The sequence below is a fragment of the Aegilops tauschii genome, chromosome 1 (genome assembly GCF_002575655.3).
Source record: "Aegilops tauschii subsp. strangulata cultivar AL8/78 chromosome 1, Aet v6.0, whole genome shotgun sequence".
NCBI lineage: Eukaryota > Viridiplantae > Streptophyta > Magnoliopsida > Poales > Poaceae > Aegilops > Aegilops tauschii.
The window spans coordinates 367055144-367074084 of record NC_053035.3 but is presented as its reverse complement, the minus strand read 5'-3'; the positions used below and the strand labels follow the sequence as shown (position 1 = coordinate 367074084).

At 42.9% G+C, this 18941-nt stretch overlaps 1 long non-coding RNA gene across 4 annotated transcripts; it reads right to left on the bottom strand.

Moving 5' to 3' along the window:
- Positions 1-11620: 11620 nt before the first annotated feature.
- On the bottom strand, positions 11621-18890 carry LOC120962939 (uncharacterized). Of its 4 annotated transcripts, none has more exons than XR_012183362.1 (11): positions 18494-18890; positions 18022-18425; positions 16901-17640; positions 16732-16792; positions 15799-15942; positions 15443-15498; positions 14542-14642; positions 13731-14076; positions 13511-13632; positions 13061-13337; positions 11621-11918 (listed from the first exon to the last, which is right to left on the bottom strand). It is a non-coding gene; the product is annotated as an uncharacterized lncRNA (long non-coding RNA). The 4 variants fall into 4 exon arrangements; XR_006662411.2 differs by having other exon boundaries at positions 13087-13337; XR_006662409.2 differs by lacking the exon at positions 11621-11918 and having other exon boundaries at positions 12873-13337; positions 18022-18098; positions 18253-18425.
- Positions 18891-18941: the final 51 nt, after the last annotated feature.

The window sequence follows — 18941 nt, the reverse complement described above, 5'->3', positions numbered from 1 at the left end:
TGGCAAAGATGATAGCCGCAATCAGATGCGCAACATCAGCAAATTAATTTGCGACTTTGGAGGGGGTTCAGGCATACGTGCATATTATGCCGGAAACAGCTGGAGTTGGACGACAAGGACAAAATTGTTCACAAAAAAAAGAGTGAAAATTGTGGGGAGATGAACCACTGTTGGTTAGACTAGCATGTGGGTCCATGGGGGTAGTCGACTATCTGAACTGTAGTCCATGACTTGGATGGTGCCAGAATGATTTCCCCTGGAGACAGGATTTTCAGCACCCGGATGCCCCTACACCCTCTATGAACAGTAAATTCAAAACAAATTTAAAAATTTAAAAAAATCTGAAACTTTGCGACATCAAACATCATCAAACTTTTGATAATCTTGCAAAGTTTTAGCTAAAAAAAATTTGAGGAGCCCTCACCTAAAAAAATGTCATTGTTCAAAGTTTATGTACATTTTTAGCAGTGATTTAGTTTTTTTTGTGAGGGCTCCACGTAGGTTATTTTTTGCTGAAACTTTGCAAGAACATCAAATCTTTGACCTTTCTCTTTCCTTGTGCTGTTTCTGGTTTGTGAGGGGTGACCGTCGACAGGGAAGTGCCAGCAGCCGGAAAGCCATGACGTGCGAGTTGCGGCTTGCGAGAGCTTCAGTTTATAGGAAGAAACAAAGCCGACTCTTCGATTCATCAATTAATCTCAAGTCCTTCAGGGAGAAGCACGCCTTTCAGTGGTGAATGCAATGACAACCATTCAGTTTGCTACAACTATGATAGCCCAAACCATTCAGTGGAGTTTTTCTTTTTCTTTTTTTGAGGGAACCATTCAGTGGAGTAGAGTACATGACAAATGGCATATCTGGGCTGAGAAAAAGGCTGGACCCAGATCAGGCCCAGTTAGGTGATGGCGGGGGAGGTGGGGCATCATTGTATCTCTTACTTCAACAAAGATGCACATACATTCTAAATAAAATATACCCATGCATTCTTAAAAAAAAAGAGTCCATACACTTGAAAGAAATATATGTATATCCCCCCAAAATGTCACCTTACTCAGATAGACATAATGGATTTACTAATGATGATCATTTTTATCATTATTAATAACAATTGTGAGAACAGAAGGTATATCTTCTAGAATATATCTAGTGATGATTAACAGAGCACATAGAAAATAATTTTTTATTATTGAAAACCAAAATACAAGAAGAAAGTAAATAAATAAATAGGTGAAACCAAAAAATAACCTTTCTAAGAACAAAAATTGAAAAAAGAACTAAAATAGAAAAATAAAAGAAGACAAAAGCAGAAAAAAATATCGGCCCAAAGCATTGTTGGACTAGCTAGAGTGCCATGGCCCTCAAACCCTATTCAGCGCCTTAAGCGCCAACGATACTCCCTCCGTCCACGGATAAGTGTACATATAGAAATTTTAGGACAGATTATGAAGTGAAGTAAAAATGCGTTGGAAATGTGCAAGCCACCCTCTCTCTCTCCTATTTACTTACCCCACCATCAATGGATTAAGTGCATGTAGAAAATGAGAAGACCATGTGTTGAATATTATTGTTCATGATTACAGCTTGATGAGAGAAAAACATTTTTTCTACTTTAAAACTAGTAGAATGCCCGTGCGTTGCCACGGGCTTTTGAAGTATTTTGCTGAAGTTATATAAACATAATGCATGTTAAATTTCACATTTAGAGAAAAGATAGCTGGGCATAATTGGGTAATAATTGAAGTCCACTTCACTGGCAATGTAAATTGATTCAAATAGCAATTTGACGATGTATACATATAGAGCAATTATCTAACTAAAAATACGTTACAAATTAAAATTTACTTGATGCACTTAAGAAATTATCTCATAATCAGGAATGTTGTCTATCCAGTTTTTTTAGCTTACTTGCCCAGCCTTATTCTGACCTCAGCAGCTCAGCTACTCTCTCACCACAACCAGCCCTCTCACTCTCTCATCCCATGCACCCCTCACTCTGAAGGAAATATGCCCTAGAGGCAATAATAAAGTATTATATATTTCCTTATGATAAATGTTTATTATTCATGCTAGAATTGTATTAACCGGAAACATAATACATGTGTGAATACATAGACAAACAGAGTGTCACTAGTATGCCTCTGCTTGACTAGCTCGTTAATCAAAGATGGTTATGTTTCCTAGCCATAGACATGAGTTGTCATTTGATTAACGGGATCACCTCATTAGGAGAATGACGTGATTGACATGACCCATTACGTTAGCTTAGCACCCGATCGTTTAGTATGTTGCTATTGCTTTCTTCATGACTTATACATGTTCCTATGACTATGAGATTATGCAACTCCCATTTACCGGAGGAACACTTTGTGTGCTACCAAACGTCACAACGTAACTGGGTGATTATAAAGGTGCTCTACAGGTGTCTCCAAAGGTACTTGTTGGGTTGGCGTATTTCGAGATTAGGATTTGTCACTCCGATTGTCGGAGAGGTATCTCTGGGCCCACTCGGTAATGCACATCACTATAAGCCTTGCAAGCATTGTGACTAATGAGTTAGTTGCGGGATGATGTATTACGGAACGAGTAAAGAGACTTGCCGGTAACGAGATTGAACTAGGTATCGAGATACCGACGATCGAATCTCGGGCAAGTAACATACCGATGACAAAGGGAACAACGTATGTTGTTATGCGGTCTGACCGATAAAAATCTTCGTAGAATATGTGAGAGCCAATATGGGCATCCAGGTCCCGCTATTGGTTATTGACCGGAGAGGTGTCTCGGTCATGTCTACATAGTTCTCGAACCCAAAGGGTCCGCACGCTTAAAGTTACGATGACAGTTATATTATGAGTTTATGTGATTTGATGTACCGAAGGTTGTTCGGAGTCCCGGATGTGATCACGGACATGACGAGGAGTCTCGAAATGGTCGAGACGTAAAGATTGATATATTGGACGACTATATTCGGACACCGGAAGTGTTCCGGAGAAGTTTCAGATTAAAACGGAGTGCCGGAGGGTTACCGGAACCCCTCGGGGAAGTATTGGGCCTTGGTGGGCCTTGAGGGGAGAGAGAGGGCAGCAGCCAGGAGGTGGCGCGCCCCCTCCCAAGGGGAGTCCTAGTTGGACTAGGAGATGGGGGCGCAGCCCCCTTTCCCTCTCCCTCTCCCTCTCTTTCCTTCCCCCTTCTTTCCTAGTAGGACTAGGAAAGGGGAGTCCTACTCCTACTAGGAGGAGGACTCCCCCTCTCTCCTTGGCGCGCCTAGGGCAGCCGGCCTCCCCCTTGCTCCTTTATATACGGGGGCAGGGGGGCACCTAAGAACACACTTGATATATGATATTGTAGCCGTGTGCGGTGCCCCCCTCCACCAGATTACACCTCGATAATACCGTCGCGGAGCTTAGGCGAAGCCCTGCGTCAGTGGAACATCATCATCGTCGCCACGCCGTTGTGCTGACGAAACTCTCCCTCAACACTCGGCTGGATCGGAGTTCGAGGGACGTCATCGAGCTGAACGTGTGTAGAACTTGGAGGTGCCGTACGTTCGGTACTTGATCGGTCGGATCGTGAAGACGTACGACTACATCAACCGCGTTGTGATAACGCTTCCGCTGTCGGTCTACGAGGGTACGTGGACAACACTCTCCCCTCTCGTTGCTTTGCATCACCATGATCTTGCATCTGCGTAGGAATTTTTTTGAAATTACTACGTTCCCCAACTGTGGCATCCGAGCCTGGTTTTATGCGTTGATGCTATGCACGAGTAGAACACAAGTGAGTTGTGGGCGATATAAGTCATACTGCTTACCAGCATGTCATACTTTGGTTCAGCGGTATTGTGAGATGAAGCGGCCCGGACCGACATTACGCGTACGCTTACGCGAGACTGGTTTCACCGTTCGGAGCACTCGTTGCTTAAAGGTGACTGGCGGGTGTCTGTCTCTCTCACTTTAGTTGAACCGAGTGTGGCTACGCCCGGTCCTTGCGAAGGTTAAAACAGCACCAACTTGACAAACTATCGTTGTGGTTTTGATGCGTAGGTAAGAACGGTTCTTGCTAAGCCCGTAGCAGCCACGTAAAACATGCAACAACAAAGTAGAGGACGTCTAATTTGTTTTTGCAGGGCATGTTGTGATGTGATATGGTCAAGACATGATGTGATATAATGTGTTGTATGAGATGATCATGTTTTGTAACCGAGTTATCGGCAACTGGCAGGAGCCATATGGTTGTCGCTTTATTGTATGAGATGCAATCGCCATGTAATAGTTTTACTTTATCACTAAGCGGTAGCGATAGTCGTAAAAGCAATAAGTTGGTGAGACGACAACGTTACTACGATGGAGATCAAGGTGTCGAGCCGGTGACGATGGTGATCATGACGGTGCTTCGAAGATGGAGATCACGAGCACGGTGCTTCGGAGATGGAGATCACAAGCACAAGATGATGATGGCCATATCATATCACTTATATTGATTGCATGTGATGTTAATCCTTTATGCATCTTATCTTGCTTTGATTGACGGTAGCATTATAAGATGATCTCTCACTAAAATTTCAAGACAAAAGTGTTCTCCCTGAGTATGCACCGTTGCGAAAGTTCTTCGTGCTGAGACACCACGTGTTAATCGGGTGTGATAGGCTCTACGTTCAAATACAACGGGTGCAAAACAGTTGCACACGCGGAATACTCAGGTTAAACTTGACGAGCCTAGCATATGTACAGATATGGCCTCGGAACACAGAGACCGAAAGGTCGAGCGTGAATTATATAGTAGATATGATCAACATAGTGATGTTCACCATTGAAACTACTCCATCTCACGTGTTAATCGGACATGGTTTAGTTGCTTTGGATCACGTAATCACTTAGATGATTAGAGAGATGTCTATCTAAGTGGGAGTTCTTAAGTAATATGATTAATTGAACTTAAATTTATCATGAACTTAGTACCTGATAGTATCTTGCTTGTCTATGTTAATTGTAGATAAATGGCCCGTGCTGTTGTTCCGTTGAATTTTAATGCGTTCCTTGAGAAAGCTAAGTTGAAAGATGATGGTAGCAATTACACGGACTGGGTCCGTAACTTGAGGATTATCCTCATTGCTGCACAGAAGAATTACGTCCTGGAAGCACCGCTGGGTGCCAGGAGTTACGCCAGAAGTTATGAACGTCTGGCAAAGCAAAGCTGATGACTACTCAATAGTTCAGTGTGCCATGCTTTACGGCTTAGAACCGGGACTTCAACGACGTTTTGAACGTCATGGAGCATATTAGATGTTCCAGGAGTTGAAGTTAATATTTCAAGCAAATGCCCGGATTGAGAGATTGAAGTCTCCAATAAGTTCTATACCTTCAAGATGGAAGAGAATAGTTCTGTCAGTGAGCATATACTCAGAATGTCTGGGTATAATAATCACTTGATTCAACTGGGAGTTCAACTTCCGGATGATTGCGTCATTGACAGAATTCTTCAATCACTGCCACCAAGCTACAAGAGCTTCGTGATGAACTATAACATGCAAGGGATGGATAAGACGATTCCTGAGCTCTTCGCAATGCTAAAGGCAGCAGAGGTAGAAATCAAAAAGGAGCATCAAGTGTTGATGGTCAGTAAAACCACTAGTTTCAAGAAAATGGGCAAAGGGAAGAAGAAAGGGAACTTCAAGAAGAACAGCAAGCAAGTTGCTGTTCAGGAGAAGAAATCCAAGTCTGGACCTAAGCCTGAAACTGAGTGCTTCTACTGTAAGAAGACTGGCCACTGGAAGCGGAACTGCCCCAAGTATTTGGCGGATAAGAAGGATGGCAAGGTTAACGAAGGTATATGTGATATACATGTTATTGATGTGTACCTTACTAATACTCGCAGTAGCACCTGGGTATTTGATACTGGTTCTGTTGCTAATATTTGCAACTCGAAACAGGGGCTACGGATTAAGCGAAGTTTGGCTAAGGATGAGGTGACGATGCGCGTGGGAAATGGTTCCAAAGTCGATGTGATCGCCGTCGGCACGCTACTTCTACATCTACCTTCGGGATTAGTTTTAGACCTAAATAATTGTTATTTGGTGCCAGTGTTGAGCATGAACATTATATCTGGATCTTGTTTAATGCGAGACAGTTATTCATTTAAATCAGAGAATAATGGTTGTTCTATTTATATGAATAATATCTTTTATGGTCATGCACCCTTGAAGAGTGGTCTATTTTTAATGAATCTCGATAGTAGTGATACACATATTCATAATGTTGAAGACAAAAGATGCAGAGTTAATAATGACATTGCAACTTATTTGTGGCACCGCCGTTTGGGTCATATCGGTGTAAAGCGCATGAAGAAACTCCATACTGATGGAATTTTGGAATCACTTGATTTTGAATGACTTGGTACTTGCGAACCGTGCCTTATGGGCAAGATGACCAAAACACCGTTCTCCGGAACTATGGAGAGAGCAACAGATTTGTTGGAAATCATACATACGGATGTATGTGGTCCGATGAATATTGAGGCTCGTGGCGGATATCGTTATTTTCTCACCTTCACAGATGATTTGAGCAGATACGGGTATATCTACTTAATGAAACATAAGTCTGAAACATTTGAAAAGTTCAAAGAATTTCAGAGTGAAGTTGAAAATCATTGTAACTAGAAAATAAAATTCCTACGATCTGATCGTGGAGGAGAATATTTGAGTTACAAGTTTGGTCTACATTTGAAACAATGCGGAATAGTTTCGCAACTCAGGCCACCCGGAACACCACAGCGTAATGGTGTGACCGAACGTCGTAATCGTACTTTATTAGATATGGTGCGAACTATGATGTCTCTTACTGATTTACCGCTATCGTTTTGGGGTTATGCTTTAGAGACGGCTGCATTCACTCTAAATAGGACACCATCGAAATCCGTTGAGACGACGCCTTTTGAACTATGGTTTGGCAAGAAACCAAAGTTGTCGTATCTTAAAGTTTGGGGTTGCGATGCTTATGTGAAGAAACTTCAACCTGATAAGCTCGAACCTAAATCGAAGAAATGTGTCTTCATAGGATACCCAAAGGAGACCGTTGGGTACACCTTCTATCACAGATCCGAAGGCAAGATATTCGTTGCTAGAAATGGATCCTTTCTAGAGAAGGAGTTTCTCTCGAAAGATGTGAGTGGGAGGAAAGTAGAACTTGATGAGGTAACTGTACCTGCTCCCTTATTGGAAAGTAGATCATCACAGAAATCAGTTTCCGCGACACCTACACCAAGTAGTGAGGAAGTTAATGATAATGATCATGAAACTTCAGATCAAGTTATTACTGAAATTCATAGGTCAACTTGATCAAGATCCGCACCAGAGTGGTACGGTAATCCTGTTCTAGAGGTCATGTTACTAGACCATGGCGAACCTACGAACTATGAAGAAGCAATGGTGAGCCCAGATTCCGCAAAATGGCTTGAAGCCATGAAATCCGAGATGGGATCCATGTATGAGAACAAAGTATGGACTTTGGTTGACTTGCCCGATAGTCGGCAAGCCATTGAAAATAAATGGATCTTCAAGAAGAAGACTGACGCTGATGGTAATGTTACCGTCTATAAAGCTCGACTTGTTGCGAAAGGTTTTCGACAAGTTCAAGGGATTGACTACGATGAGACCTTCTCACCCGTAGCGATGCTTAAGTCTGTCCGAATCATGTTAGCAATTGCCGCATTTTATGATTATGAAATTTGGCAAATGGATGTCAAAACTGCGTTCCTGAATGGATTTCTGGAAGAAGAGTTGTATATGATGCAACCGGAAGGTTTTGTCGATCCAAAGGGAGCTAACAAAGTGTGCAAGCTCCAGCGATCCATTTATGGACTGGTGCAAACCTCTCGGAGTTGGAATAAACGCTTTGATAGTGTGATCAAAGCATTTGGTTTTATACAGACTTTTGGAGAAGCTTGTATTTACAAGAAAGTGAGTGGGAGCTCGATAGCATTTCTGATATTATATGTGGATGACATATTACTGATTGGAAATGATATAGAATTTCTGGATAGCATAAAGGGATACTTGAATAAGAGTTTTTCAATGAAAGACCTCGGTGAAGCTGCATATATATTAGGCATTAAGATCTATAGAGATAGATCAAGACGCTTAATTGGACTTTCACAAAGCACATACCTTGACAAAGTTTTGAAGAAGTTCAAAATGGATCAAGCAAAGAAAGGGTTCTTGCCTGTACTACAAGGTGTGAGATTGAGTAAGACTCAATGCCCGACCACTGCAGAAGATAGAGAGAAGATGAAAGATGTTCCCTATGCTTCAGCCATAGGCTCTATCATGTATGCAATGCTGTGTACCAGACCTGATGTGTCCCTAGCTATAAGTTTAGCAGGGAGGTACCAAAGTAATCCGGGAGTGGATCACTGGACAGCGGTCAAGAACATCCTGAAATACCTGAAAAGGACTAAGGATATGTTTCTCATATATGGAGGTGACAAAGAGCTCATCGTAAGGGGTTACGTTGATGCAAGCTTTGACACTGATCCAGACGATTCGAAATCGCAAACCGGATACGTATTTACATTGAACGGTGGAGCTGTCAGTTGGTGCAGTTCCAAGCAAAGTGTCGTGGCGGGATCTACGTGTGAAGCGGAATACATAGCTGCTTCGGAAGCAGCGAATGAAGGAGTCTGGATGAAGGAGTTCATATCCGATCTAGGTATCATACCTAGTACATCGGGACCAATGAAAATCTTTTGTGATAATACTGGTGCAATTGCCTTAGCAAAGGAATCCAGATTTCACAAGAGAACCAAGCACATCAGAAGACGCTTCAATTCCATCCGGGATTTAGTCCAGGTGGGAGACATAGAAATTTGCAAGATACATACGGATCTGAATGTAGCAGACCCGTTGACTAAGCCTCTTCCACGAGCAAAACATGATCAGCACCAAGACTCCATGGGTGTAAGAATCATTACTATGTAATCTAGATTATTGACTCTAGTGCAAGTGGGAGACTGAAGGAAATATGCCCTAGAGGCAATAATAAAGTATTATATATTTCCTTATGATAAATGTTTATTATTCATGCTAGAATTGTATTAACCGGAAACATAATACATGTGTGAATACATAGACAAACATAGTGTCACTAGTATGCCTCTACTTGACCAGCTCGTTAATCAAAGATGGTTATGTTTCCTAGCCATAGACATGAGTTGTCATTTGATTAACGGGATCATCTCATTAGGAGAATGACGTGATTGACATGACCCATTACGTTAGCTTAGCACCCGATCGTTTAGTATGTTGCTATTGCTTTCTTCATGACTTATACATGTTCCTATGACTATGAGATTATGCAACTCCCGTTTACCGGAGGAACACTTTGTGTGCTACCAAACGTCACAACGTAACTGGGTGATTATAAACGTGCTCTACAGGTGTCTCCAAAGGTACTTGTTGGGTTGGCGTATTTCGAGATTAGGATTTGTCACTCCGATTGTCGGAGAGGTATCTCTGGGCCCACTCGGTAACGCACATCACTATAAGCCTTGCAAGCATTGTGACTAATGAGTTAGTTGCGGGATGATGTATTACGGAACAAGTAAAGAGACTTGCCGGTAACGAGATTGAACTAGGTATCGAGATACCGACGATCAAATCTCGGGCAAGTAACATACCGATGACAAAGGGAACAACGTATGTTGTTATGCGGTCTGACCGATAAAGATCTTCGTAGAATATGTGGGAGCCAATATGGGCATCCAGGTCCCGCTATTGGTTATTGACCGGAGAGGTGTCTCGGTCATGTCTACATAGTTCTCGAACCCAAAGGGTCCGCACGCTTAAAGTTACGATGACAGTTATATTATGAGTTTATGTGATTTGATGTACCGAAGGTTGTTCGGAGTCCCGGATGTGATCACGGACATGACGAGGAGTCTCGAAATGGTCGAGACGTAAAGATTGATATATTGGACGACTATATTCGGACACCGGAAGTGTTCCGGAGAAGTTTCGGATTAAACCGGAGTGCCGGAGGGTTACCGGAACCCCTCGGGGAAGTATTGGGCCTTGGTGGGCCTTGAGGGGAGAGAGAGGGCAGCAGCCAGGAGGTGGCGCGCCCCCTCCCAAGGGGCGTCCTAGTTGGACTAGGAGAGGGGGGCGCAGCCCCTTTACCCTCTCCCTCTCCCTCTCTTTCCTTCCCCCCTTCTTTCCTAGTAGGACTAGGAAAGGGGAGTCCTACTCCTACTAGGAGGAGGACTCCCCCTCTCTCCTTGGCGCGCCTAGGGCAGCCGGCCTCCCCCTTGCTCCTTTATATACGGGGGCGGGGGGCACCTAAGAACACACTTGATATACGATATTTTAGCCGTGTGCGGTGCCCCCCTCCACCAGATTACACCTCGATAATACCGTCGCGGAGCTTAGGCGAAGCCCTGCGTCGGTGGAACATCATCGTCGTCGCCACGCCGTCGTGCTGACGAAACTCTCCCTCAACACTCGGCTGGATCGGAGTTCGAGGGACGTCATCGAGCTGAACGTGTGTAGAACTTGGAGGTGCCGTACGTTCGGTACTTGATCGGTCGGATCGTGAAGACGTACGACTACATCAACCGTGTTGTGATAACGCTTCCGCTGTCGGTCTACGAGGGTACGTGGACAACACTCTCCCCTCTCGTTGCTATGCATCACCATGATCTTGCGTGTGCGTAGGATTTTTTTTGAAATTACTACGTTCCCCACACACTCTATGTGTTCCTATGCCGACAAGGCTGACAATACGTAGACGATGAAAGTGACCGTCATGAACTACATTATTCCTCATCTCTTCACCCAAATAGATCTTTCTAACATAGTTCCACCAATTTCTTCTAATTTTCGTGATTGCTCCGGATGGATGGTGCAAACGAAATGCTGTAACATGATGTGTCGGCATCCCTCTAAACACTACCACCATCTCCGCCACCTGAGATATCTTGTACCCTACCTTCAAATCTGTTAATCCCCTGCCCCTTCTCATCCAACGATGACCCGCCTTTAGTTCTTCGTCTTCGTCCCGTAGTCGCAGATTTTTTTATTAGACACTCTGTCGACCCGCCCGCCTCTCCATGCCTAAGCACATGCCACAGCCACCCTACAGCCGGCAAGTGTTGCCACACGTCGCCACTTGCTCAAGTCACCACCTCTATCAATGCTGATGCCAGTCGTCCCCCTAAAATCTACCACCATCTTTAGTGCCCACGACATCCCGCACCCTGCACTCGAGACCGCTAACCCCTTGTCTCTCCTCCGCCGCCAACACCCGCTGCTTCTAGTACTCTTCTTCCTCCCTCTTCATACTTTTTTCTCCGTCGACTCTATTGACCCGCCCACCTCTACCTACGAAACCACTTGCCACCGCCATCAACAGTCAGCAAATGTTGTCACACACTACTACCTCCCTCTACCCGAGTTGCCGCCTCTACCGCCGCCCAACCCTCTAAATAGTGCCACAATCTCTAGCGCTCGTGACCTTCCGCACCACAATATATCAATGCTTGGCCATATATGAAGATAAAAGAAGGATCAAGATGGTTCTCTGAAGAAGTCATACCATCTCTTGTCACACATCATGTTCATAGATCGTAGGCATACTCTCTTCTCTCAACTTCATTATCATCATTTTGGACTACAAAATCTAACACTCATGTTCTGAATAATCAGTAGAATAAATTAATTTCAAGAACATGTCATGGGTGAATTATTTGGGTCCATACTTAAAAATAATAATCAGTTATGCCTAAGAGATATTTGGCAGGTTACACCGAATGCCATGTAGAAGCGTTACCCAATTTGAATGGATGCATCATCTTTCGAGTCCGATAAATATCATTGGTATGCAAACTTGAGATACTTTGCCATCACCTGCGTTAAGTATGGCGCCTCTCCCCTGCAAGAAAGAGGTGGGCTTCAGAATCAGATCAATAAAATAAGTGAGATCCGAGATTTCTAGAATCGATGTATGGGCGCAAGAAATTTTTGTCGGAAGATATTGATTAGGTGGGATATAGCCTCCTACCGTATGGCAAGAAAAATCGGTAATAAAAACCAGATCCGAAAGGTGTGCTTTCTTTGGATACAAATCGGTGTGGTTGATGCTTGACATACTTTTTTTGAAAGTTGGCAAGAAATCGATGTGAGCGAGAGGTCGTGCGAGAGGGTCGAGCGAACGAACTATGTATGGGCTCCCATATTTTTTGTAAATAAAGAGATAAAAACCAATGAGAGGTGAGACAAAAAAACAGACGAAAAAAACATGGAGGCGAGGCTACCAAGTCATACATTAGGAGTAGAGAATCAGGAATGGATCCGGAAGGAGATCGAGGTGGATCGGAAAAGAATCATTTCCTGCCCGTTTGTAATGTGTTTGGTCGGAGAACGGACTAAAATGATCCCTTAAAGATCAATCTAGCAGGACCTAACAAGGAATCGAGTGCTTACTCAGAGTACCAAACTTCTCCACTTAATAAAATATCCATATACTGACCAGACTGCATATATAGACATAAAACTAACAGGACAAAATAATTCAGTCATACACACAAGATAAAATTGGCAGCCAACTGCATTTTCATTTCAAATAGCACTTGGTATCTACATGGACCAGATGACTGGAAAAAGGTTTGCTAATTCTCCTGAAAATGCACACCCGTCAGACCATTGGACATATGAAAACTACCAAGTGGAAATATATATTTGAATAATTTTCGAGTGCACAGATTAATGGGAAAGAATGTCACTTTTAGCGATGAAGACATGATGGTGTTCATGTTTCAAAATTAAGCTGAAGAACACCAATAATGTTTCTACCTAGAAATAAGATGAGAAAGTAACAGCTTAATGATCGAAAAGCTTAACTGAAAGCTATACACGTTCTCTCCTAGCAAGTATATACATGTAATTAATGGTCAAATCTGCCATTGTTCAGATATAACATATATGCAGCTATATATACATGTTCTCTCAAGGCATTTATACATGTATTGGTCAAATAAATAATATGTTATTCAGAGAGTAAATATTAAGTGTAACCTTGTAGCCATCTTTGAGTTGCTCACCATTAGCAAGGAAAGTGGAAGGTCTTTTTGCTTAGAGTTTGGCCAGTAGCAGTGGAGGAACTTCTTCTGTTGAATATCTGCTATGTCTGAATGGGGGCTGATATGCCTGTCCTATAAGATAATATCCTTGTACGGGACATAACCCTTATAGATAATCTCCATGTACTGTCCTATAGATGGAACAAATTCGGCAGAATATAAGTGAAAGCAGTTTGATGTAGACGGGAACTTCATGTTGCTTTTTCTTCCGCCTGCAACAAAAAAGATTAACAGAATCAAAACGAATTTAATGCACACACGTGAAGATGCATATCTATATTTTCTTCTCTTGTTCTTTAAAATCAGATAGCCATATATTTCTTTAGAATCAGACTAAACTCTATGTACTATTACACGCAAGTCCAGGGCAATGGAAAACATAGACCTGATGCGCTGCAGAAACACTTTGACATCCTCCTTCATGATTTTGAACACATAGACCTGGGCTTTGTTTTCAGAAAAGAGCTGCTAGACAGGTGACCAATCTCTAGTTGTCTATAGCCCAACCTGATGAAAAACGAGAAAACAAATTAGATGATCTCAAACGAATGGATCCATTGCAACATCTAACTGCACTACCTTGCCATGGAGGCCGGCGCATGTACCTGTTTCTAGCAGGTCGGCACAAAAGAAGATCATGGATGGCCGCCGTTGCTGCTACGCAAACAACATGTGGTCATCGTGGTAGATGTTGGAGGGGGCCAATGGATAGAGAGGACCAGGACGTCGTGCTTGAGTGATTCGACGGGAGGAAGGCGTGGTAATTGTCGTGCCGGTTGTCCTCCATGCCCTCACCCTCCGACGAGTAGTGAATGCCCGTCTCCCTCCACCGCCACTTCCACCTCCATCTCCTTATATGTATGCCGACGACTTCCCCGACCTACGGCTCGCCATCGGATCCTCGGGTATTGCAGGGAATCTCCAGCACCCACCAACGCATGCATATTCCTCCTACAATGTGCCCGTGTATTGCAACGGGAAAAACAATCGTAAAACAATTCATGGATGGGCAGTGGACATGATGAACTTGTACTACTTGCGCTGCATCATCAATCAATTTGCACTATCATTAAAAAAGTGTCACAACCTTTGGCATCAGCAGCGGCGTAGCATTAATCATTCTAGCCGAAATCATGGAATTTGAAATGGATTTGATTTCCACAACATGAATTTAAAATTCAACTGAAGAGAGTTATGTTTTCTTGGTGTATACATTTCAGCTGTGTCCCCATAATCAAAATATACTATAGATTTTCAGTCAAATAACATTGTTTCATTGTTTAAATAAAACCATTTCAAAGTTGTGCCTCTCTGTGGGTTTTGAGCCATGCTCTTACGTATTTTTGTGCAACTACGCGATGATAGTAGAAAATGAAAAACATGCCAAATCTGGGTCAGAAGAGTGCAAGAAGGCACCTGCCGATAGCAGTGGACCATTTACTGTCGATGAAATCTGGAGCGGGTACACTTAACACAGTCTGCATTGCAGACTTCCCTCATCAAATCCATTTCAACTCCTGCAGTGATAACCAGAATATTAATATAAATAATTAAAATGCGGACAGAGGACATATTATGCGTCAATCATGAACAGTTTGTTTCCAGAAGATCATGTATTGTTGTACTCAAGGCATGCTAGGTCTCCCATTGAAGAATGTAGCTATCAATTGCCACTGAGAACTACAAGTATCCTGTAGTTGTGCATGGTAAGCTTCTTGAAAAGAATAACTCAATGCAAGCTTGTTACTGAGATGGATTATGCAAAACTCACCTCTATCCATGTTATGTGAGAGAAATTCTAGCAGAACTTGTGTTACTTCCGCTGCATCATCAATGAATTTGCACTATCCTAAGAAATTATATGTATCACCGTCTTTGGCATGAACCACGCTGAACTACAATGCTCTTATCCTCTCTACTCTTTGTTCAATACTTATCTCTTTTTTCTTATCTAAATTGAAAAATAAATGTCACCGTGGTGATAAACATTTATGCTAGAGCCGCAAAATTTAATTCCTATATCTTTTTGCCTATCTAGAATGCAATATTACGAAAGGCATAACTTCAAAAATTAAACAACGCTAATTCAGTAAACACATCATTTATCTAAATATAATGATGTTCAAAGTTAAAATATAGGGACGAAAGTCCTGCCTGAAGAACCGTCATCACAAGTTCAGCAAACATACCACACACTATAACTTTCTGAAAATATACAGTCTCTAGCCCATTAAGCATATTTTAACAGAAAGTAATGGAAGCACTAACAAAACTAATTAAAAAAAGGTAAGATTGGGATCGAAAGGGTGTAGCTTACGAAGATCATTCCTTTTTCTTGACTACAGTGTGGTCCTAAACTTCTGATCATCACGGCTGCAGTACAGACAACAGAGAAGATTAGACTTGATTAGATTTTGAACTGATTTTCAGTAATCTTCCTGTGTCGTAGGGTACCATGTTCCCTTGAAACTAATATCAACAAAATAATTTTCTTACTCAGTCTTGAGGAACATAATATAGACATAGGGAATTAATATAGAGTAATCCAAAAGAAGAACTAATCAATTGAAAGGTATCCAGATCGTATGAGGAATGAAACAACACCTTCATTAACATGTCATACCAGGATGAACCAATCTAACAATAGTCAAATAAATAGAGGAGCAGGCATACCCGAACTCCACTGCGGAAAGAGTGGTTGATTACTTTTCATGCTTATTCCCCAATAGGTATTTTTATCAGATGGATCAAATGAACTCTATCCATAACCCGCCATTCTTGGTATGGTTTGTGGCACAGGATGGTGGCGTCGCACTCCTGCAATTGACATGTGGTTAAAGTATGACCAACAGCTACATTCACCTCAACATAACTCAGAAGAAAAATCACCACAAAATAAAATTCAAAAGGCAGGTAATAATTGATAGAAACCTAGATCAAACAGAGTAAGAAATACCTTAGATTAAGCATTCATAATTTGATTTTGCAGTAAAAATCATAATTTGGTCAGAAAATAAAATACCTAAGACTCTGTTGTATGGGATTTAATAATATGGCATGCACTGTATCCTAAATTCAGCACCAAAGGATATGTTCTTAGATTTTAAATCACCACAATCATGTGAAAAGAAATAATCATTGCTATCTATTTTCATTAGGCATTACCCCAAACACAAGGTGAGCAAGTCCAACAGATAGATGGAGGGATGGCTGGAATGGGGCAGAGGAGAAAAGGGCATGTTGCAAAAGTTTGTTCTGTCGGGCGGGGAGGAGCAATGCTTGCAGCTAGCTATCTATTTTATACTCGATATGTCATTGACAACCAAGTGAAGCTGCTGCAACTTGTAAGGTGCACGCATGGTGGGTGTCTTGCCATGGTTGCAGCAATGCTAATCTTTCCCTATGTCGCGGTCCATACTGGGGAAACAAATAACCTGCATACTAATCGTGAACATACTCAGAAAATGCATGCAAGGACTGAATATATGGAAGTAAAAAATTGTCGACCTTGCGCCACTGCTACTGCATCATTGCAACAATAAGAATTTACACCCACATCTTGTAGAAAGAAATCTGCACACAACATTAGCTACCAAAATTAAGTACCTTTAGCGGTCATCTCTCACATAGAATTTTATCCCGTTTTTCAGCTTTTCTGCACAATCATCTGCAGAGAAACAACCATAGAGTAGATCTTTTCTTTAAGCATTACCAAATCTCCTCATTCATCTGAAAAGAAATAAAAATTTGCATAGCTATTTTATTCAAGCATTACCTCAAACACATGAGTAGGTCCAAGTGTCCAACAGGTAGACCCAAGGGGGATGACTGAATATTTCATAATCGTCATGTCATCCAAGGTGAAGTGAGGCTGATGCTGCCTGTATGGTACGCGCATGGTGGGTGTCCTGCCGTGGTTGCAGCAACGCTGATCTTTCCCTCGCGTGGGGCCGCAATTCTGGCTCTCGGATGGCCGGCGAGCCACCGGTGAGCAGCAGCCTCACTACACCTTATTATCCTCACACTACAAAACACTATTATGCTCACTAAGTTTAAAATACTTTATTCAGGTTAATTTTATTTGCAAACCTAAAAAATGATATTCTGATTTGCACAATATTAACACATGTCACGATTAAGAAAAAACAAAACCTTTGATGACCATGCCACTTGAATTGCATAATTGCTCCACTCAATGTTTTCTCCTTCCAAAATACAAGAATTTTGTTATATGACATGTACCAATAGAATAACATGTCTAACAGGAATTATCCTGTTATTGTAGATTTGACAAATCTGGAAGGCTATGAAACTTTGTTCTAGTTGATCATTAAGCACCAAGTTTAGCACCAGGTGACTGATACCTGCCAAAACAAAGGCTTAAATTGTAGGGAAAGGCAGACCTGGTATATCCATGTGAGTTTAGATGATGTATAGCTCATTGTGGAAACTTGAACCGCTTTTGATTAATACTCTCTGTCTCAATAAATGTGAGAAGCACGCGTGGTCCTGAACCTGGAAATAAAACATGGAAACCTATCATCATACATTTCTAAAAATAAAATTGACTGTAACAGTATTGTCGTACACGCCAAATACCATGCCCCACCATTATTTACGAATCATTTTATCTACTGGAAATTGTATCTGATGCAAACATGAATATTTTGGGGTGGGCTCAACCAATTTTGCTACAATGAAATTATCCAAACTTACAATGCATTTTCCCTACATGATTTAATGGAATAAAACATAGCGTGATACATGTTCACTCGCACCGGGCATTGCAAATGGTAAAAAAGTTGAACTGGACAAATGTGTGTAAAATAGTGGTTGACAAACCACACCTACTATTGGAGAAGCAACAAAATCGTGGCTCACATTACAAAAGATTACCTCAGAGTTCAAAAGCTCTTCGTGCTCAAGGGCATAACCCATTGGGTAAAAATCACCATGTCTTCAGATTTCAATTCCTTCATCAACAAAATAGGACAACTCAGGTTTCGAGCAATTTGCATAATCACAATAAAAAGCAGACCTGGGTGATTTTTACGAAGCAGTTTTTGGCAATCTTAGGATCAGCACAACCTATACATGAAATTCAGTGCTATAGGTAAAAAGACCAACATCAAACCATAAGCCCTCTATGCCGCCGCCACTTGCCAGATTTCCACCGGCGACATCCTCCGGTTACCTGCTCCTCGCACGGTCCTGCGGCCTCCTGCCATCCGTTGCCACCAGCCGATCTCCCGCTGTCCGTTGCGCCACCAGTTGGTGTCCCAGCCATGGGAGAGGAGAACCTGGGGGCGCGTGAGTACAGGCTACGGGGAGAAGATGGGTTGGGGCGAGGGCAGGGAGATAGCGTTACCTGGGTCGTCGTTCATCGCTGTCGCGGACGCGGCGCTCCTGCTCGTCTACGTCCCACTTTGATCTCCTCCTGGAATCGTGAAGAAAAGAAGAGATGGCAAGGGCGCAGATCCACCGCTCCAATCAGATCCCTTCCATTCCCTTCCCTCCCTTGGGAGAGGGAGAGAAGGTGAGGGGGAGGAGGAGGCCGCCGGTGGTGTCGCCATGGCCGGGCAGGGCTCCTCCCGCCTGCCCGTGACGGGAGGTGGCGGGGGCGGCCGCGACGGGAGGTGGCGGGGGCGGCAGCAACGGGCGGCGGCGTTTGAGGGAGGGGATCGGCGGTGGCTGCGAGGGCGAAGGAGCCGCGACGGGAGGTGGCGGGGGCGGCAGCGACGGGCGGCGGCATTTGAGGGAGGGGATCGGCGGCGGCTGCGAGGGCGAAGGATCTGGTGTGGCGTCGCTCGAGGGCA